Raw genomic sequence first — 23,998 nt, 5'->3', positions numbered from 1 at the left:
TCTATGTCGAACTCCAAGTCCGAAACATTTCAAAAAACTTTCTAAGTCCCAATGTAACATAAGCTTGCCATCATGACCAGCTTTTCGCCATGTTCCTATTGAAACCATCTAACTTTTTCATCGAAGTCAGCTTCTTTCATGAAATATTTTCTTTGTTTCTCTTGACATATTATTTTTTATTAAGCGTCGAAATTGCAGCTAACACTCCCAAAGGGCGCATACTTCATGTTGAAGGTTAGATCTTTCTTGTTCATCTGCCTCATATTTCCCTTTCTAGGTATCCTTTTCCTCGAAGGGATTACCCATAAAAATCATTTGGCCAACATCATCCAAGGAGGATAGAGAAGCAGTTCAGTTAGTGTAAAAAATGGTTTCCGAGAAGAGCTTTATCTTCTATGCTTCGGGAAGATTTTAAAGATAAGCGAGATCGCCTTCAGATATCACAGTAAATGCCTCTTAAGAAGTGCATGGAATCCTAGGTGGAAGAATGATAGGTAGCTTGAAGAAAAGATGTGATGACCTGAAAGAAGCACCTATAAACAATAAGGTCCGCTTAGCCTAGATTATTTTTTGTCTCTATAACATTCAAGTTGTGATGTGAGGTTAGAAGTTCATGTTTGTACATAGAGATTATACATTCAATGTTTGTATTTGATTCATATTTATTGTACAAATGAATGAAATCTGAGCACAAAGTTAGCATATTTTTTAGGGGACAACTTCACTACCCATCACAAAAAGTTGGGTAGTGTACCTCCAACCAATCACATAATTCCATCTAATTTAATACATTTAATTATTTATTAAAATACTATAAATGTTTGTTATTTCCAAAGCTTTTTACAAAGAAGGTAACCTTACCCAACTTTTTGAGTTGGGTAAATAAAAATTCACCTATTTTTTATTTTATTTTTGTGTATAAACAGTATTTTGTACATAAATATATCTACTTTTTCATTCTATGAGCCATAAATTTTTTAAAAATTCTAAGAACTTGAGTTTAACATGTGCCTTATAAATTTAACATAATAAAGTAATAAAAAAAAGATTTCCAAACTAGAAATAAAATAAAACAACAAATTCAAACTTAAATAAAGCTACTATATATTATAAATTGAAGTATCTATAAAATAAAATAGACACTTATAAATAAATAATTCCAACTGATAGCAAGAAAAGAAAAAACTATCCTTCCAAACCCAAAAACAAGATTAAGCAGGTGATTTCGTAGGACAATTACGAGTATCATGATATGCATATTAGCCACATGCTTTACAAAGCCTGGATCTTTTCTGCTGTTGTTCAATAAATTTTTCTTTTTCTCCTTTAATTCATTTACCACTTCCTTTTGTCTTTGAAATTTATGGTGGATGAATTTTCACTTCTTTAGGAAGATCAAAACCAATAAAAGACTTTAGCTCTTTTGTTTTGGTTGGTAAAGAATCATATTCAAATTCAGATAATTGTTTTTTAGTATTTGCAAATCCATTTATTATAAGAAGCAACTTTTCCTTACTCTGCCCAGCCATATGCATGCACATATATAAATGATCCCATGCTTCTGAAATGAGTTGTTTCTCGTTTTTTGGTTCGGACAAACCTTCTAAGACGTTTCCATCAACATCAAATATAGACTTGTTAGCCTCCATTTTGGTCCACCTATTCAGAATGTACTTGCTTTGTGTCTCATCTAAACCTTTTCCTCTTAAAACACGAAGTATGTGTCTACATGGTATGCCTTGGGATTGAAACATATTGCACGAACAAGTTGAATTATAATCAGAAACATTATAAACTACCTCGCTTACTTTACCATTTGTTTCAATATCATCAAATATATGCAATACATCCACACCATCTTTTTAGTTTATATTTTCTACTCCATAGTCTATACATCCAATCCATAATTCATTTTGAAATATATAAAAGTTTTCACGAGTGTAAATATCTCTACCATGCCTTTCTAGTCCATGATTTAATTTTAATATTGGTAAAGACTGAAGTGAAGTATTATCAGCAAGTAACTCTTTATGCCTTTGAGCTTCTATAGCAGACTCATATCTCATCCAAAATTCAACCAAACCAATAGTAGGATTTAAAAAGTTACCGTAGAAGGAATTTTCACCCTCTAATCTTGAGGTTGTTCTCAATATGCCACCCAAAAATATATCTCTGAAGTAAGTTAGGACCCACATATTTCGAATATTATACATGTGTGAAGCCATTCATTCTTTTGCAATCAAAACTCAATCACGATGGATTTTTATGATGTTTCAAATTTGTCAGGAGTATCTGATCCCCAAACACATGACTTAAATTTATCGTTGAAATCATCATTGGAATTCAAGGAAACACCCACCTTTTCAGAAACTTTTTTCATGATATGCCACATATAAAAACTTTTTTCATGGCAGGGGCTTGATTTGTTATTATAAGATTGGGTTTATTTCCTCGCATATCTTCCAAAAACTTTTCAAATAACCAAATGAATGAATCAACTTTCTAATATGCTAAGAAGGCAGCTCCAAAAGTAACAGATTGTCTATGATGGTTTACTCCCGTAAATGGTGTAAATATCATGGAATATTTATTTGTTTCATATGTAGTGTCAAACAACATCACATATCCAATTAAGGAGTAATTTTTGCTAAAAAATCCATCTGCCCAGAAAACATAGTTCAACCGATCTTCAACATCAATCTCATATGCAAAATAAAATGATGGATTCAGAATCTTTAATTAAGGTCTTTAAATCTCTAAAACAATTTTGTATATCTCTCTGTGTGCATCCAATATTTTCATAACCACCTAGTTGTTCCTTCAATAAGTGGTATGTTTTTGAAGGACAAATATTTGCTCTACTATTTGTATACATTATACTCTTATGAATATGATCCACTTTTCTTGAGGATCTAAGAAATTGTCTCTTTTTAGGAGAGGCAAGTACATGGGTATGACTTTCTTAAAATTGAGTTAGCTCATACTTACCTCCCTTTAATAGTTTGAAAGCAACTTTTGTCTCACATCTTACTCTACTAAGACTCCTCCTCTTGACTTTAACTCCCGATTCACTAACTTCTTTGTCTTTTGATACATTTGGGTTGTAACCCTCTTTTAAACAAACAAAGTACTTCCAATGTAAAACACCATCTTTATTTTTATTTTTTGTGTGCATATTTTTTATAAAACATTTCACCATCTTCAAGTGAATCAAAAAGTTGTCCTACTTTAGGCTTGATTTCTTCGTCACAATATGGAATCTCTTAATTTGTCCACAAGAAAACAAATAAAAAAATTAAAATTAAAATTGAAATACAACTCATTTATGTATAAAAAAACATAAGTATAACTACCTGAACCGATTCTAGTATATGAGCACCTTGTGTAGTATTAAGTGTTGGTTCATCATCTTTGCTCGACATTAAACTTTAATTAAAAGGGAACAAAACACATGTATTATAATTTTTAATTTAAATGAAAAATGAAATAAATAATAACTTAAAGATAAAATAAAATATAAAACTCAAAACAAAATTGATATAAAGCTTAAAAGATCATTACCCTCTCTTACCTCTCAATTGAAATAGAAGTCATTGTTACGATGAGAGAAAATTGGCAACAAATTTCGGACTGCAAAGAGCTTCAAAAGAAAAAGTAACTAATTTAATACACAATAGAACGACAAATATAAAGAAAATAGTGGAAAGGATCACGTGAATACCTTTTCTTTTCTGGCAATGAATACCATAAAACTTTGAGACAATACTTATTATTAAAAGATGGCGGCCGTATATGATAAGTTGAAGACAAAGTATAAAATCCTATATGTTTTGGAGAGAGACTCAATTAATTATTGAGTGCAATTTTAGAAAATAATTTTTTTTTTAGGTAAAGATTACCGTGTTCTTTAATTAAAGTTTTTTAAATATGAATTTTATTAAAATCAGACGGTTGATATTTGTAGTTCTCATTTTTCACAAATATTATCGGTTCTCACCCGATACGTTCCATATATATATATATATATATATATATATATATATATATATATATATATATATATATATATATATATATATATATATATATATATATATATATATATATATATATATATATATATATATATATATATATATATATATATATATATATATATATATATGGCATATTTTATGAGAATGAGTAAGGGTCAGTTTCTTTCGGCTTAAAAAAAATAGATTTTTTCTTTGTATTTTTGAAAATAAATTTTCCAAAATATTAAGTTTTTTTATAATCGTTTTTCCTAAAATGAAACACTAATTTTGACATCCTATAACATAAACATACATTATTGAAGACCAAAACTTAGTCAAAATCGTAATTTTTTCAAAAAGTTGTATTTCGAAAATGATTTTTATGAAAATTTATTTGAAATAGCTTCAAAATTAAGTTGATTTTTTGAAATTTCAATATCCAAATTTTTTTCTATAAATAGATGAAATACCTAAAATCACATTTTAAGAATAACTATTCAAATAAAATTTTCATTTGATGCTTTTATAAAAAATTTCTTTGTAAATTTTTTTTTTTTCACAAAATTATGTAACACTATAAGAATCATTTTTAAAAAAAGCCAAAACAACCGGGCCCTAAGTTATATGAGAATGAACCTGAATAGATTTTAAAATAAATGGTAGAGATTATGTGTCATTGTTTTTTTTCTCTCCTCCATCATTTATTTTAATAATGGAGGAGAGAGATTGACACATAATCTCTATCATTTATTTTAAAATCTAATTGTTCAGATTCATTATTATGTTCTCATATAAAACTGTCATTCTCATATGATATGTGCCCATATATAGGGCATATCTTATGAAAATGAGTAAGTTATATAAGAATGTGAGAATGAATCTGAATCAATATATTTTAAATTAAATGGTGGAGATTATGTGTCATTGTTTTTTTTCTCTCTCCTCCATCATTTACTTTAATACTGGAGGATAGAGAAAAAATTGACACATAATCTCTATCAATTATTTTAATATATATATATATATATATATATATATATATATATATATATATATATATATATATAGAGAGAGAGAGAGAGAGAGGAGAGATCAAATTACACCAATATATTACACTTATACTTACACTCATTAATATCCTTTGATTTTATTTCAATCCAATGGTTAGAAATATTTAATTAGTAACTCATGATTCTTACATAAAATAGTTTTATTCTATTTTTGATTTTAACAAATTATAACTTATTCTTTTTCTCATAAAATAAATAAAACCTCTCCTAATTTTGTAACAAATAAATCACACTTCAATTTTATAAAAAACGTGACTCTAAATATTTCATTAAAAAAATTAAGATTCTTAGTAAAAAAAACATTTTTTTATTTTAAAATATATCAATTATATAGTGAATTAAAGTAAATAAAATATAAATTTATTTACATAAAAAATAGAAAAATTTGTTTAAAGTTAAAAAAAATATAAAAATAAGTTTTGATATTGATAAATATTAAAAATCACAAAATTTTAGGAAATATTAATAATAATAATAATAATAATAATAATAATAATAAGTGAATAGAATATAATTTTATATTATTATAAAAATTGTGATTTGTTTAAAATTTGTTAGTAAACATTATTTGATGAAAAATAATGTTTGTTACTAAGAAAAAAATTGGTATAAAAACTGTGATTTATTTTAAAGAAAAAATAATATTATATTAGCTTAATGTAACTAATAAAAGTGTTTTATTTTTAAATACAATACAAAATAATTCTCAAAATATGTACAAAAAATACAAAAAAAAATAAATAATAAATAATTAAAACATAATAATTTAGTTGTGCATCAAATAAAATTTTATTTTAAAAAGTAGTGCAATTTTTTTAAATTAAGAATACAAGTGTTTTTAATTAAAAAAAATATAGTTTTATTAAGAAATGATAAAAATAACATATTTTAAGAAATATTAGTAAAAATTACTTGATTTTTATTAATATTTTTAAAAATACGTGAATTTTTATATTGCTTAGTAACAAATATTCTTTTTCATCAAATAATGTTTACTAACAATTTTAAAAAAATCACAATTTTTATAATAATATAAAAATATATTTTATTCTCTTATTCTTATTAATATTTCTTAAAATTTTATGATTTTTAACATTTATTAATATCAAAACTTATTTTTATATAATTTTTTTTTAACTTTAAACAAACTTTTCTATTTTTTATGTAAATAAATTTATATTTTATTTACTTAAAATTCTATATATATTTGATATATTTTAAAATAAGAAAAGGTTTTTTTTTTAATCTTGATTTTTTAATAAAATATTTAGAATCACGTTTTTTATAAAAGTGAAGTGTGATTTAATTGTTACAAAATTAGGAGAGATTTTATTTATTTTATGAGAAAAAGAATAAATTATAATTTATTAAAATAAAAATTATTAATAACCAAAAATAGAATAAAACTATTTTAAGTAAGAATCATGAGTCACTAATTAAATATTTCTAACCACTGGATTAAAATAAAATCAAAGGATATTAATGAGTGTAACTATAAGTGTAACATATTGGTGTAATTTGATCCCTCATATAATGAGAGATCAAATTACACCAATAAATTACACCAACTATTACATTCCTTTTTAGTCATTAATTTAACTTTAATCTAACGGTTACAAACTCACATGATTCTTACTAAAGATAACTTCCTCCTCTTTTGATAATAAAATAAAGAATGAAGTCTCATTTTAGTCCCTCACAAAAATTGTTGAGGTCAGATTAGTCCTGAGAAAAAAAAAAAGTCCCTATTAAATCCCTTACAAAATTTAACTGAGCCATGTTAGTCCATCAACTAACATTTTTTTAAAATCCGTTTTTTTTTCTTACTTTTGTACTGCTAATAAAGACTCATTTTAGTCTCTCACAAAAAAAAAGGAAGAGTCCAAATTAGCCCTAAGAAAAAAAAAGTTTATATTTAATCCCTTAAAAAATTTAATCAAGCCATGTTAGTCCCTCTTTTAGTATTTTTTTCAAATCAATTTTTTTAATTGTGTCTGGACTTCTATTTTACGACTGTTGAATTGAAATTATTTATGAAGGGATTGTAGATAAATCATCGCGATACCATAATGTTCTTTTTTTTGTTTGGTTTATTATAGGCTTATGGGTGGGTGACTATGGTTTTTGTTGTTATGTATTATTGTGTATTAGGTGTCGTTATTGTTTTAGTTGTTAATGATTTTTTAGGAAGGTTTAGTTTTGTTACTAAGGTGATTTAGGATAATTTCTTGCTTTTGTAAATAATACTTGTGGCGAAAATAATACACATGGTATGTTGAAAGAAAATTGGTTTATACCATATCACTTAGGTTTTGATGTTAACAAAGTATTTAATGAAAGCACGTCTATCTTATCAAGTCCAATCATAGTTTAAAAATACGAAAAAATCGAAAAAAATATTAAAAGAGGGACTGATATGGCTCAGTTAAATTTTGTAAGGGATTAAATAGAGACCTTTTTTTCTCAGGGATTAAGTAACACTATAAAAAATTATTTTTTTCATCCATAAATAGTACTATTTAAATTTTAAGTTTTAAAACAAATTTCTCATTTTTACTTCAGATTTATTTAAATTTAGTTTTATTCTAATACATAAATTAAAGGATAATATTAGTATATATTTAATGTTCATTTTATAAGTAGTTATATATATATATATATATATATATATATATATATATATATATATATATATATATATATATATATATATATATATATATATATATATATATATATATATATATATATATATATATATATATATACTGTTTCAATAAATATTCTAGAGTGATAATAGTACTAGCACTTCAAATCTTAATAAAAATAGTTTTTTTATCTTATTTTAGACAAATGTCATTTCGTTTTTTTTTTGCAATTAAATTATTTTGTACTTATAATTTATTATTAATTTTTCTTAAATCTTAGTAAAAATTGTTTTTTATCTTATTTTAAACAAACGTCATTTCATTTTATTTTTTTATTTGCAATTAAATTATTTTGTACTTATAATTTACTATTAATTTTTTTTAAACTTTGTATGCACAATATATATTTTTAAATAATGTATGAACTTAAATTAAACCCTATTCTATAAACTTAAGTTAAATGATAAAATTAATATATTTTTAAATAATGTTTGAAATCGTATTTAAATTGTGCATACAAAATTAAAAAAAGTTTTAATAATAAATTATAAGTATAAAATAATTTAATTGCATAAAAAAATTGAAATATTAAAATAAAAAACTATTTATTACTAATATTCATGAAGCATTATAATTATAATATTGTGCTAGTACTATTATTACTATAATATTTATTCAAACAAAATATATATATATATATATATATATATATATATATATATATATATATATATATATATATATATATATATATATATATATATATATATATATATATATATATATAGACACACACACATATACTTACAAAATGAATATTAAAATATATTAATATATCCTTTAATTTAAGTGAATAGAATAAAACTAAATTGAAATTTTTTTGAAAAAAACAATGAAAAATTTATTTAAAAATTAAAAGAAACTAATTAAAAATTAAAATTTTTAGTACTGTTTATTGATGAAAAAAATAATTTTTTTTGTAGTGTTACTTAAACTAGTTATAAATAATAATAATAAAATTCATTTTTTAAGAATAGACTCTTGTGTTATTTATTTTTTAAGGAAATTAAAATTTATTAATAAATAAGAATAAACTATTTTTATTAAGAATCATACTAGTTTTTATTAAAAATCATGAGAAATATTTTAGAATTCTGATATTTTTTAAGAAATATTAAAAAGAATCATGTTTTAATTTATTATCAAAAAGTGGAGGAAGTTATCTTTAGGACAAATTATATGAGTTCCTAACTCTTAGATTAAAGTCAAATCAATGACTAAAAAGGCGTGTAATAGTTTGGATTACATATAATGGTTAGATTACATAGTTAAGAATTTTAAATAATATTATTATTATTTTTAAATTATACATTCATTTAAAATAATTGTCAAATAATTGTAAACTTTATAAAAATTGGAAAGAGTAATTAATCCAATATATATTGATTTAACCACTAGATTAATGAAATTTGTTTGTATTATTAAGCACAATAAGTCATATCAAAGTTGCTATTCGAGTCAAAGAATCTCCTGTCTATTTTAATTGGGTTAATAATGCTTTTGGTCTCATGAGGCCAATCTTTCTTAAAACACAACAATATCTTTTTTTTTGGAAATTTCTCTTGTATGTCTTGAAAAGCTAAAAGTAAAATACAAAAATATATAATAAAACATTAGTAAAACAACAACGACCCTTAATTATTACTAAAATTATCACATTAGATTTCTACAAATGTTAAATTATCACTTGAGTGAGTTAAAAAGACATACACAACATATTTTATAATTTTAAATGATTTCTTGTAACTGTATAAATACTTAAAATGCTCGGAGACTAGAGTGATAAATTAATTATTTATCTATTATATGCAAAAGAATTAGAGATATGGGTGGAATTCTCAAATCCATCAATGCTTTAATCATCTTTCTTCCTCTAATTGTTCTTGTAATTAGTAACGGTAATAATTTTTTCATACATATTATAAATTATCTTATTTATCATATACATAATCATTCATCTCTTTTTAATAATATTTATTTATTTTATTTGGCCTCACATATCATAGATAAGTTATGCTGTTATCACTTAAAGAGCAAATTTAATAATGTTAGTGTATTGTCCCAGTGTTATCAACCTTAGAATAAGATTATTATTCATGTTGTACAATCTTTTTTTAGAGGCAAAGTAAATATTATTGGAAAAATTTATTCATTTGATTACATGTCTATGCTGCTTAAGTTTTTCCCCACCTAGTTTAAGTTATATTCTTTATAATATAAGATATATAAATAATTTATCTCTTTTAAATAATTTCTTTTTTTTTTTTTATATTACAGAACGTAACTACTGCTTTAAGCACGCAGATTGTGAAGTCAATAAATGTTATGTTCCTTTAGTTTCAAAGTGTCGTTTTTTTATGTGCCGTTGCTCAGTATCTTGGTACGGAGATAGAGAAGTATCCTGGTACGAAGAAAGAGAGTGAACTATGGGGCAACTGGCCTTATATCATATATATATTTTCTTATCTAATGCTTTTTTTTTAATTCTTATTATAAGAGACCACTCAATTTTTAAATTTATTAAAAAATTAATATATTTAGACTATATATAAATCATATAAATTAAGTATTTAATATATTTAAAAATGAATTGTCTCTTATAGTAAGAATTTGAAGTAATAATAATATATGTAAACTCATTGACTCCATATTAAATAAATGAATGCACCAACTTCCTATATTCACGCATACAAAACTCTTTTTCTATGCGTAAGAATACTTTTATGTAAATCTTATGGTACTCCTTATCAAGTTTGAATTGCATTGCATCATAGATGTTTAGTAAATACGTAATTTTTAATTTAAATGGAATTAATGACCTTTTAAGAATGATTTTAATGTTGGTGGGAAATAGAAAATATATTGTTTATCTAATGGTATAATTACTTTTAAAGTGACCATTATTTTTAGTAGTGGTAACTCCATTTGTTGAAAGAAAGTTATTAAGTAGTATAAATTTGGCAAAATACATTTTTTCGTCCCTTAATTTTAGGTAAAACTCGAACCAATGTCACTTTGGTTGCTGGACAGGATAATGTGCCACTAGGTCACCTCACCTTTTGATAATTTCATCTACAAATTAAATATTGATTACAATATTATTCCTTCATATTTCATATCATCTTCTTCATTATCATCATCTTCATTGTTGAACTATAAGAACTGATACAGAGAGTCATGCAAGATCTAGAACAACTAATCAATACATAGGCAAAGCAACTCCCACAGAATAACTAATCAATACACAGGCAAAGCAACTCCCACATAACAACTACAATAAACATGAAATCAACAATTACAAAAACAATTTCAACCTTAAAATTAAAAACATCGCTAAAATTAGAAATAGGTTACCATGCCAAGTACAACGTTGGAACCAAGAGGACAAAGGAGTAAACGGAATCCAACTTGTACCAAAATTTTCAAACATCAATTTAAACCCTAAATTCGATTGCAAAAATTGGGAGATTTTTTGATGCCGTAGAAACTAAGAACACGACCATGGTAAAAACAACAGTAGAAATTAAACGGATGAATTGAAAAATGTATGAGAGAAAGAGAAGAAGAATGAATGTGAATGCGACTCACTTGCTATGTTTGATCCGAGGAGATTCATTTTCTAAGATGCTGGAACGCTGTGTGGAGACCTAACATTGTTTACAAAAGCCTTTATGAGTTTGATATTGGTTAGGTTAAATTAAAATTACAATAATTATATTTAATTTTTAAGTTATATCAAAAAAGGTGAACTGGATAAGTGGTAAGATAGTGTGTTTTGCAACCCTCATGACCACGGTTCAAGCTTGCTTGAAAGCAATATTTTTGAATTTTTCTTAGAATTTTAATGAACTTGGTGATCAGCATATGCCACATCATCCTTCAGATCAGCCACGTGGATAAGCAAAACATAACATCATTAACAAAAGCAAACGGAAGGATAAACGTGACATCTTTTTAATAGATAAGGGATATATTTGAACATTTTAAAACTTAAGGGATCAAAATGGACCCCGAGTTAAAGTTAAGGGACAAAAAATGATATGTTGCCTATAAATTTTGTGGGAAATACAAATATAAAGTACCATTGACGATGGATTTCAATAGTGTGGAACATATGTAAAAAGAGTAACATTATCATTATCATTTTACTTTTTATATATTTGTATGTGTTCTGCTATTTTTATTTATAAAACTCTTTTTCATTTTCTAGTTTGTTCTAAAATTTTTTAGTTTTTTCTTGAATATAAATATTTTTAAATGTATCTCTCTCTTTGCTTTAAGTTATCGGCATTATACATATACATCAATATGAAAATCAATGATCAAACAAACACGAAAATAATATTCTATCACCACAATCTAAAGAGGCTTGCACAACCAGCTCAAGATTCAAAATCTTCATCAAAAAAAGAGAAGGAAAAAAAAAGGAAAAAGGAAGAGGATAAGGAATCCTCTCTAATCTTCATGCTTAAAAAACTCCATAAGATGAATAGCTCCCTATCTCGAATTTGCATAAAATCTCAAGCTATAGCTATTGAGGCTCTCTCTTCTCCTACTTTTTGTTCGGTTAGAGCTTTCTCTGACTCTGTTGATGACTCTGTTGACAACTTTTCTCACCAAACAGCTCCTAACTCTAATTTTCTAACTTCTCCATTTAAATAAAATCCTAATAACTTTTATTAACTCTAAAACTCTCCTTAATTCTTACTAATTCCACCTTTATCCTTAGTTTTAATTAAAACTCTAATTTCCTCCCCCAAAACTCATATTTTCATTATTTCTATTATTTTAATTAAATAAAATTATACCCGACCTCAAATACTTCAACTAATATAATAAAGCACCCAAATAAATAATATAAAATATAGTTTTTTCACTCAACGCTTCACCAACTCAATATCTTTAACAGACCTGAAGATAAAATACATTCTATATCATTATTTTTCTCATCTCTTTCCTCCATCCTCTTCACTCATCAATTCAACTTTTTATTCCAAACATAATTAGTCTTGCAATCTCACTTGTCTATTTCATTTATTTTTAAGATTAAAAAAACTATACACAATCCATGAGGTTGATTTTCTCAAAGACACAAAAATATTATTTTTCTTTTAGAATGTCTACCTTCTCTCTTTCTTGAAAGGGTCTATATATAAAAAATACAATGATATATCTAAGAGACGCTTAAATAATTTTTAATTTATGAATTATTTTTTATAAACCTTCTATGTACTTAATCATATCATTTACCAACATATGTGAATTAATCATTTTTCTATTTATTATATGTAAAGGAGAAAAAATATGGTTGAAATTCTCAAATCCATTCCTATTTTGTTCATCTTTCTTTTTCTAGTTGTTCTTGTAACCAGCGAAGGTAATTTATTTCATGCAACTATTTAAAATTATGTCATTTATTATATACATAATTATCTCGTCTCTTTCTAATAATATTTTTACTATTTTTTTTTATAGAAATGACAGATCGTGTGTTCTGCTATAGTCACAAACATTGTCAATTCAATCCATGTTTCTCTTCTTTAGTTTCAAAGTGTCGTATGTTTATCTGTTGGTGCGAGAAAGTGTAACACATTTAAGTTGAAAAACAATTATATATATTATGTCTAAGCATATAAGCTTCTTAATTAAAGAATAAATTTAATCAATACTAATGTATTGCTCTAGTGTTGTTTGGGTTGGACATGTATATATAAAATAAAGCGTAAGCGATTATATCTATGTTAAGAAACGAGAACTGTCAATAATAATTTTAAATTTATTTTATATGTCGAATTAAAATATTTATTTGACTCTATTTATTGAATGATCTTGAAAATCTTATATAATATAATATCTTTTAATTTATCATATAATTTCCTCTAAAATATATTCGAAAATGGTTTAAAATATTAATATATTTTAAAGAGTTAAAAGGTAGTGCACTGACAGTGTAAAATAGTTTTACACTGCCATCCAATAGGGAGTCATGAATGTGTCATGTCATTAAAATTTTTTTTAAATAAAAAAATGTTTTAATTAGATGCATGGTGGTGATTGGTTGACAGTGTAAAAATACTTTACACTGTCAGTGCATGACCTATTTTCTCTATTTTAAAATATTACTATTTTAACTTTTAGATGTTATTAAATTTTTATTTTGATACAAAACAATGTCAATATATTATATTGAATGAATAGTGGTTAAATTAATATATATTTATTTGTGTGCGATGGAAATTAAATAAATTTAACATGATCATAAATTACATCAATGTTTTTATAATTAACTTGCATTATAATTCAAAAAAATATATAAATTTTATGAATTTTTCTTTATAGATACGATCAAAATAAAATAAAATAAAATATTATAACAAATATTGAAATTAAATGTATAAAAAACTTAAAAAGACTATCTGCTACTTCTTTTATCTTTAATTATAAACAAATATGATATTTTTTATATTAAAAAATGGCAAAATATTATTTTTCGTCCCTTATCTTGTACTCAAAGTCCAATTTGATCCTTTAATTTTTAAAATGACCATTTAGATCCCTTAACTTTTCAGAACGTATCAAGTTAATACTTTTCATCCAAATAGTAGTAACAATTCTAATTTCTGCTTAGGTGGCAAATGACGTGTTATATAGATATTTATTGACCGTTTTAGCGACGGAAAAAACATCACTAAAAATGGTTTTTTGGATTTTAAAATATTCTTCTCCTTTTCTCAACTGCAAATTTCATTGTGGATAGAAAAATCAAAAGTAAAAATCAGAAGATCCAACAACACCTTCTATTTCGCACCAAAACAACAACCATGTCTATGGAAGAATCTCATCTCACCAAAAAACTCAAATTGATGAATCCATTTCATCAACTGATATTGCCTTTTAAAGACGAAAACCAAGGGGGAAAGAGAAAAGGGTAACATTGAAATAAATCTGGTTTGTTAAGAATCTCTCTAGAATCTCTTCCTATGCCAACCATTGCCGCCATCAACAGCCACGCCTCTTGCGTCAGATTCTTGCTTGCTAACTGGAGGTGAATCTCGTGCTACTCATGTCGGATTACTTCGATCCTGTGATGAGAGAGAAGGTCAAATCGTCGGCGGTGTTGCGTGATGTGTTGTTGGCTGGTGTTAAGTTCAAGGGGAAAGATGTTGCGGGGTATTAGGGATGAAGATGAAGATTGAAATTAGGTTTTAAGAATTAGGAATACAATCTAAGATTGAAACTAGAAATTATGTTTTATTGAATATTGAAATTATGAATTAAAATTAAAATTATAATTTTGGCCTAATAATATAAAATCTGAGTTTGATTTGATGTTCTTGTTTGTTCATAATGTTTTGTTTCAAACCAAAATATATTTCTGAAATCTGAGTTTGCTTTCATAATTTCAGACCGTCGTGTTTGTCATAATTTTAAGGCATGCATTATACAATGGATGCAACTCAAAGAATGCAACAATCACATACAACACAACAAAAATCTCATCACGAGGCATACGCCTATATCACTGTTATTACCAATTATTAGAGGTAATCATCATCACAAAAGGCATAAGCTTATATCGTCACTACAACACTGGCCCAAGGCCTACAACATCATCATCGTATCAACAGCATAATCATAACAAAAATATAATCATATCACCAACATCACAATATCAACAACGTATTATTACAACAACATAACAACTATACCAACATCAACATAAAACAATTTTCAACAATAGATTCATTGACAGTAGAACAATTTCAGCAATTTCTGAAACAATCACCGCAAACAACCACACACCGCAACAATTTTACACAACCACAAACAAAGGCGATTATACAAACCCAATCCCACATACAATTCATCATAATCAACTAAACTAACGACAATTCGTTGGGATTCATGCCATAAGGCTAATCACATAACAATGCACAATAATAATCATATTGACAATCACAACAGTATTCGCAACAAAGGCATCCAAACCAAAATTACCATTTTCGGTCAATTCGCAAAATAATCACAATATGCCAACTTATCAAGTAAACCAATTCAACTTCCAATTAGCATCTAATTCGATTTTCAACACAACATCATTGGCATATCAATATATCATTCTCAACGTAAATAGTCAACCAAAATACAATTACGGTCAAATTCTCAAGATACCGTTATTTACCGACAAACCGAACAATTTTTATAAGTCCAAGTATTTTCCAATCAAATAGACTATTTGAAATTAATTCAACTATTAATCAATAAACCAATTAATAATCACACTATATTAATTTCAATTCAATTATATTTCTATTCTATTATTTTCCAATTCCTAGCATCTATTGTACATGTTGTAACACCCCATATTTTACATTTTATTAATTTAATGGGAGTTTAAATTAATTTCTTGGATTATTGGTATTTTAATTGGACTTATGTTGGAAATTGTGTAAAATAAGCTATTGGGCCAAGTTGTGGTTAGTAATGGAGGGGGTGTGATTGGTAGGCCCTATTACTAAAGCTATTTTGCTTTATTTTCATAAAATAAGAAAACAAGAAAGAAATTGGAAATTAGAAGAAGAAAACCTAAGAGGAAGAAGGAGAGAGATCATGGAGAAAAGAGATTTTCGTATTCATGGTGCAGCTCTCACAAAATGGGTCATAACTCTCTGCTCATAACTCCAAATCAGGTAATTCTCAAAGATTCGGATTCTACACGAAATTTCCTTCGATTTGATATATTAATTCGTGTCAGGGAGGTTCTCGATGAGGGATATAAGTGAGTTTGAAGATTGGGAATTCTTGCTGAAAGTGAAGAAAAGGGCTTACGGGTTTGATGGAGAAGAAGGGGAAAAGTCCAGATTCTTGGCTAAGGTAAGGGGAGACTCTTCCGATTAACATCTATTATCGGGTTATGGGTAATAGGACTGATATAGATATATTATTTCATGTCAATTGAGTCGTATGATAGAGTTGGGATTTTGGGGATGTTTGTTGATAATTATCTGTTTTGATGAACTTCCATGAATTTGGTGTTGTATGATGTTTGATGATGCATAATATATGTTATATGTGTGTATGATATATGTTGTGTGGCTGTTTTGTGGTGTTTGATCAACTTGAATCGATTTGGTCGAGGTTGAGGAATTTGGGATTCAGGTTCGTATGCTGTCAATTGCGTTGGGAATCTCTGATCTGGTCAATTCGCGTCGCGTCCAATTGTTGGCGCCGCGAACTGCTTGGCAGAAAGCTTGAGGAGAATTATTTCACTCAGTTCGCGCCGCATCCCTTGTTGGCGCCGCGAAGGCGTCGTTTCCTGGCAGCGCGTCGCGAACAATGTGTGGCGTTGCGTGCTGCTAGTAAATTTTGAAAAGTTTAAAGATGCGTATCTTTTGAACTGTTGGCCTGTTTTAAGTGCCGTTTCGAGCAGGATGAAGTTTATGAAGTATTCTTTAATGTTAGGATGATGAAAAGATCAGTAGCTCGAGATTATTTTTAAATCACAATTTTGCTTGTTTTGATGAATGTTGTGTTGTGGACATATATGATGAGATGTAACGATACAAGCTATGTTTAAAACATGATTCCTGTGATGATTTGTTTGTTGGTATGATGAATCCTATGAGATAGTTTTGTGATGATGTGAGTGTGATGTGAATATCTTGTATGTTGGATGGATGACGTATTGTTGACATATATGATGAAATGTGACAATATAAGATGTTGTTTTGAAAATCATTATGATGTGATGATTTGTTGAGAATTATATGATGATGATTGCTTTGTTTTAGAATGATGTGAATACATGTATGTTCTTTCTTATTGATGATGATGATTGATGTGGATACATGTATGTTCTTTAATGATGATGATGATTGATTGTATTTGAATGATGCTAATGTATATAAACATACTTTGATGATGATGATGATGATGTTGATGATGATGATGATGAAATGAGTATTTGATGATGTTACTCATAGACTTGACGATGATATAAGTATGTTCATGTATGTTTGCATTCATTCATATTCATTGATGATGTTGTATCCATGATGATGTGTTGGATCAGTAAAGGGCATGATTCCCATTGTGTGGAATCTGTGCTGGCAGGGCCGTATCTTGATGATGTTGGATCGGTCATGGGTTATTCCCATTTGATGATATTGGTACCACATGCATAGTGTCAGTTGCATTCATATGCATGACTTTTATAACATGATTGGATGTATTATAGTGTTATAAATATTGATGATGTGTTGGTTGATTGTTTTGTGATGATGAAACTTGTCTGAATGTCTGTTTATGAAACAGTTGGGTGAATGATGTAACTATGATGTGTTATTATTTATGATTCAATAACATTTGTTAATTTGAATGAGACTCACCCTTACTGTTGACATTTCAGATTGGCGAGTAGCGACTTTTGGCTTTGGTGAGGATAACTCATAGGCCAGTTTGTTTAAGTATAGCGTCAGTGTCATGCTCTGATATTGTAACACTGGGGAACGCTAGTTTAGAGTCTATGATGTTACTCCATTGTGTTGTTATTGTATTAATTTTATGGGATATTGCATAGATGATGTTATGCTTATCCGTATGATGAATATTCTGTTGTGTAAAAACATGATTTTGTTAAATTGATGATTCGTTCCTAAGTGAAGCATGACAATTGATTTATGATAAATTGTTTTAAATTGAATTGTGGCACCCTTGTTTTCATGTTTTACTTTGAATTATTTTATTAATTTCCGCGGGGTTTAGAAGGGTGTTACACATGTCATTTATCATCATCAATTCATATCAAAACATGATTAAAGTTCAATTTCATGAAAATCTAACATTTCTAATTCTACAACAAAACCCATTATTTCACTATCAATGGTTTACCCACAACAAACACAACAATCTATTACACATAGATTATCAACTGCACACAGCTTATCACATTTATATCATCACATTCCAACAAACCACCAAATACTCAAAATTGCACATAGAAGAACATGAATATCAAGTATAGAATCTACTCACCATAACATACTATCATACAACCCTTTATCATGAAAGAACCCCACCCTTACCTTGGTAAATTTGGACTCTTTCACCATAGCTCTAAGCTTTTCTCCAAGAAAAATTCTTTCTAACATCATTTGGAGACACACCTAAAAACCAGTTTGGAAATCGGCTTATTAGACGAACTTAAAACCCTTAAAATGAAAATCGCTTCGGTCAGAACTTACCTCTATGAGTCAGGAACATTGTGTCCAAGTACCGCAACGATCCAATGGTTGGATTGAGAGATACGCCCGTTTTACCAAGGTGGCTCTATGCTGAAACTTGCTGCGAAAATTGAGGCTTCCTCCGTAAACTTTCTTCTTCTCTCAAGTGCTCCTCCCTTCTTTCTCTTCTCTCTTCTTTCTCCCCCAAAATGAGTTATGAGACTCCAACTCTAAAACTCTAACTTTCTACTCTTACTATCTCTCTTATGTCAATTGGGCTTAACCCACCAATCCATCCATTAAGTTTCTATCACTTAGGCTCATTTAGTTATATCTCTCTAATAACTCAATTAAGTCAAACAACGCAAACACTCACATAATTAAATACTTAAATAATTATTATATCACATAATAACTAAATAAATAAGTAATTATTAACAACATCAAATAATATAATTACTAAAATAATAGTGAATAAAATCGGGCTGCTACACAAATTTTCGTAGAGAAAATTGCAAACCTTCTAAATTACAATTTTTAAACAAAAAATTATAAATTCCCTCTAAACCTTCATATGACATACAATTATTAAAACTTGATTATATTCACAAGACTATATTTTTTATGGTGAAGAAATTCAAACTAACCATTTTTATTTAGTTTAATACTTTAATTATGTTTTCTTTCTACTATTTAATGTAAGACTTAGATGAATATACTCTTTTACCCAACACAATATTATTATTTATATTTTAACAAAAAATAGCAATATTAATGAGAGTTATATTTTTTTAACACAATGTTGATTAGAGTCATATTTTAAAAATAAACTAATGTATTTATTAATTTAAAAAGAAATTGTACTTTGGAAGAAGAAAATTACAATAAATGCATAGTATATTCTAAGGATAAATGAAATATAATAAAATACTAAAAGAATACAAAAAAAATATAAGCAAATTCATTGAATGAGTATAGGGAGTGTTCTACCCAATTATAATGACACCATCAATATTTTAGTAAGTCAAATGGATTCTTCCATAAATCATAAAATATCCTACAACCATTATATTTAACTCCAATTACATGTCACATCAAAGTACCATTCACAACACAAATATTTTTATAAAAAAATTTATTCCTCTTACAAGTTGCAATCCATAAAACTCATAAAAGTGACTCTTTGTTCCTTGCAGCTTTGCCTTTTAGTTTTTTTTAGAATTCTTCAAAATGATCACTCCCAATAAACCTGTTTGAATTGATATTGATAGCCATTTCAAAAACCTGCACCACACTCCCACGGCTAGAGAATAGGAAAATAACAAGTGTTCTAGATTTTCTTCTACTTTAAAGCAAAATACACAAACACTATCATGAGTTCAGTTCTTATTTGTAACCAATTTAACATATCTCTCCATCCAAAAACTTTAGCTTTTGAGGGGACTGATGCCTTTCAAAAAAATTGAATTGTCTCTAGAATTTCTTCTTATTGAGTATATGGATCTACAATGCTCATCAGACTAGTATAACAGGATTTCACAATAAAACTACCTTCCACATTTCTAATCCACTTAAGTTCATCTTGATGTTCCACTCCCACTTGTCACCATTCCACTCCCCTATGTCTTCCATTTTTGCTTCTTTATTATGTACTACCTGGAACAAATTTGGAAATACTTGTTTCAAGGGTTGGGATCCCAACCATGTACTATTCCAAAAACCAATTATATTACCTTTTCCTAATCTGCAAGAGAAGTTTTCAACAAATCAATTGGGTTGATATCTCTACCACATATGCTCCAATATATATTTCCATACCTCAGCTCTATCAGGCCTCTCCATAGTGTTTCCTCGTCCTTTATACTATCTACTTCCATTTTTTGCATAGTGATAAGTTGAAAGCTTATACATGCTTAATTCCTAGACCACCCTCTTTCTTTCTTCTCCATACATCCCTTTAAATCTTGATAATTTTCTTCAATACCTGTTTTGGTGCTTAAAAGAATGAAAACATGTAGATAGACATGTGGCACATAGTTGAATTTAAAAGAGTGATCCTTCCTCCTATTGATAATAATCTCCATTTCTATGATGGAAATCTTCTTCTCATCTTTTCAATAGTTGGTTTTTAAGTTGAGCAACATAGGATTTAAACCAACTGGAATTTCTAAGAAGGTAAAGGGGATAAATCCCTAACAATAAGATAGAAAGTGTGATGGAGCTTACATAAAATGATCTCTCACATTCAGGCTAATAAGCCTGGTTTTAAAAATTGACTCTCAACCCTGATACAAGTTCAAATTCTCTTAAAATTGCCTTTATGGTCCACATATTTGGTCAAATACCTTCCCATACTACTATTTTATCTTCTGCAAATTTGAGTAACTGAAATGCTTTTTCTTCATTGATTTGGAATCCTTTGAACATTTCGAATTACGTGGCTTTGTTCATCATTCTTGTTAGTCCTTCAACTTCTATTGTAAAAAGGAAAAGGGATAAATGATCCCATTGCCTTAAACTTATACTTCGCTTAAAATCCTCAATAGGGCTTCCATTTGTAGATATTGAGAAAGAACTATAAAAATACAAGCTTCCATCCAATGCATCCACCTATCTCAAAAACCTAGTCTTCTTAACATATATCTTAAATAGTTTCATGATACATAATCATATACCTTTTAATAAACAATCTTAAGCATCAAGAAATTCCTATTTTTCCCTTTTAGCCAAATCTAATATCTCATTAACCACAAGCACTCCATCTAGTATCTTCCTACCTGAGACACAAGCAATTTGGCTCTTTGAAATTAATTTTCCCATGGTACTATTTATTCTTAAGGCTAGAATATTGGATAAAATTTTGTACAAGCTTCCTTTTAAGCATATAGGTATGTGGACGACTAATTCTTAAGGGTTATTATCAACCTTAGGTGCCAAAGTTATAAAGGCCGCAGTTATGGCATTGGGCAGCTTAACACTAGTATGGAACTCATTGACAAATTTCACTAAGTCTTCCTTCTAAATATCCCAACACTTTTTTAAAAAGCTGGAGTTGTAGCCATCTGGCCTTGGTCTCTTCTCCTATTCACTTTCCCATATTTAACTTTTAATTTCCTCATAATAAAATTTATCCTCTAGTCTATCCCTTTCCTCCAAAGACAATCTAACAAAATATATTTCATCTAATTCAGGCATGTTATGGTTTTTCACTTTAAATCTCCCCTAAAACATTCTTTTCACTTCTTCTTTAACCTCAACCACCCTTTCTATTATACCTCTATCAGTTTCAATTGAGACTAAAAAGTTTATTCTTCTTCTTGTCTTCATCAAGAATGAAAATATCTCGTGTTTAAATTCTCTTCTCTAATCCACTTTTATATTGACTTTTTCTTAAGGATATCACTCTCATTTCTTTGTAAGTTTATCCATACCAAATTAGAAGCATTCTTCCTCTTACCCCCTAGTACTGATTTTAAGTCATTGTTGCTCTCACTCATCACCATGTTTTATTAATTCAATTCCACCAATGCCTCCTTTAAATTTATATCTATCCACCCAAAGATCTCTCTATTCCATCATCTTAGTATTTCTTTCATCTTTTTCAAATTTTCTTTCATCACATAGGCTTTTTTTCCCATGCACCTCAAAAGCCTTCCATTCCTTTTCAACAAAAGGCTTAAAATCCCTATGTCCAAACCAACAACTGTTTATCCTGAATGGTTTGGGTCCCTAGTTGATTTCAATAGCCTTAACTGACACATGACATGATCAAATATGTCACTTATTCCTATTACTTGCCCTACTACTTTCTAGTTTTCTAATAAATTACTTCCAGACATCAAAAACCCATCTATTCTACTCATAGCATTACCACCCTCATTCCTTTAAGTAAACATATTCCTAACTATGTCCCCATTTAGGGATGACAACGGATCGGGTCGGGTGCATGTTTCACACTACCCAAACCCGCACCGAAATCACCACCCGAACTCGAACCCAAACCCAAAGGCAATTCGGGAGGCAAAATAACACCCACACCCGTTGGGTTCAGGTTTTTTCACCCAAACCCGAACCCGCAGCAAAATATTTAAAATATATTTTTCCTACAATATATATATATATATATATATATATATATATATATATATATATATATATATATATATATATATATATATATATATATATATATATATATATATATATATATATATATATATGACATCTCGAGTGAGAATGGATAAGTTATATGAGAATGAATAAAAACCGTCAGATTGAAAAAGAAATGGTTGAGATTAAATTGTGATCTTCACTAAATCAAGTGTCATTAAGAGGAAAAAGAAATTATTAATCAAATTTTTAAAATATCTTTTAATCTCACCAATTAAATATAAATCCAATGGTTGTTATTACAATACATTCTCATATAAGTTACTCATTCTCATATGATATGTTATATATATATATATATATATATATATATATATATATATATATATATATATATATATATATATATAGAGAGAGAGAGTATCGTATGAGAATGACATTTTTATATGAGAACTTGAGAATGAATCTGAACCATTAGATTTTAAAATAAACTTTTTTTCTCTTTTCTCCATTATTAAAATAAATGATGGAGGAGAGAGAAAAAAACAATGACACATAATCTCCACTATTTATTTTAAAATCTAATGGTTCAGATTCATTCTCATATTCTCATATAACTTACTCATTCTCATAAGATATATATATATATATATATATATATATATATATATATATATATATATATATATATATATATATATATATTAAGCGGGTGTGACTTCGGGTTTCGGGTGCGGGTTTCACACTACTCAAACCCGCATCCGAAATATCGGGTGACACCCGAATCCAAACTCAAACCCAATCAACTCGGGTTTTCACACGTTGACTCGAGTTCGAGTGAACCCCGTGAATTTGGGTCTGTCTGCCATCCC

At 27.5% G+C, this 23,998-nt stretch overlaps 1 long non-coding RNA gene and 1 pseudogene across 1 annotated transcript; one reads left to right on the top strand and one right to left on the bottom strand.

Annotated features, from left to right (window-relative positions):
* Nucleotides 1-1,211: 1,211 nt before the first annotated feature.
* Nucleotides 1,212-3,594, bottom strand: LOC131614801 (protein FAR1-RELATED SEQUENCE 5-like; annotated as a pseudogene).
* An 8,435-nt stretch (nucleotides 3,595-12,029) lies between these two features.
* LOC131612552 (uncharacterized) lies at nucleotides 12,030-13,543 on the top strand. Its single transcript, XR_009287423.1, has 2 exons — nucleotides 12,030-13,171; nucleotides 13,270-13,543. It is a non-coding gene; the product is annotated as an uncharacterized LOC131612552 (long non-coding RNA).
* Nucleotides 13,544-23,998: the final 10,455 nt, after the last annotated feature.

The sequence above is a fragment of the Vicia villosa genome, linkage group LG6, assembly GCF_029867415.1.
Source record: "Vicia villosa cultivar HV-30 ecotype Madison, WI linkage group LG6, Vvil1.0, whole genome shotgun sequence".
NCBI classification, from domain to species: Eukaryota; Viridiplantae; Streptophyta; class Magnoliopsida; order Fabales; family Fabaceae; genus Vicia; species Vicia villosa.
The sequence above is the reverse complement of the archived record's forward strand: the minus strand, read 5'-3'. Positions and strand labels throughout refer to the sequence as shown.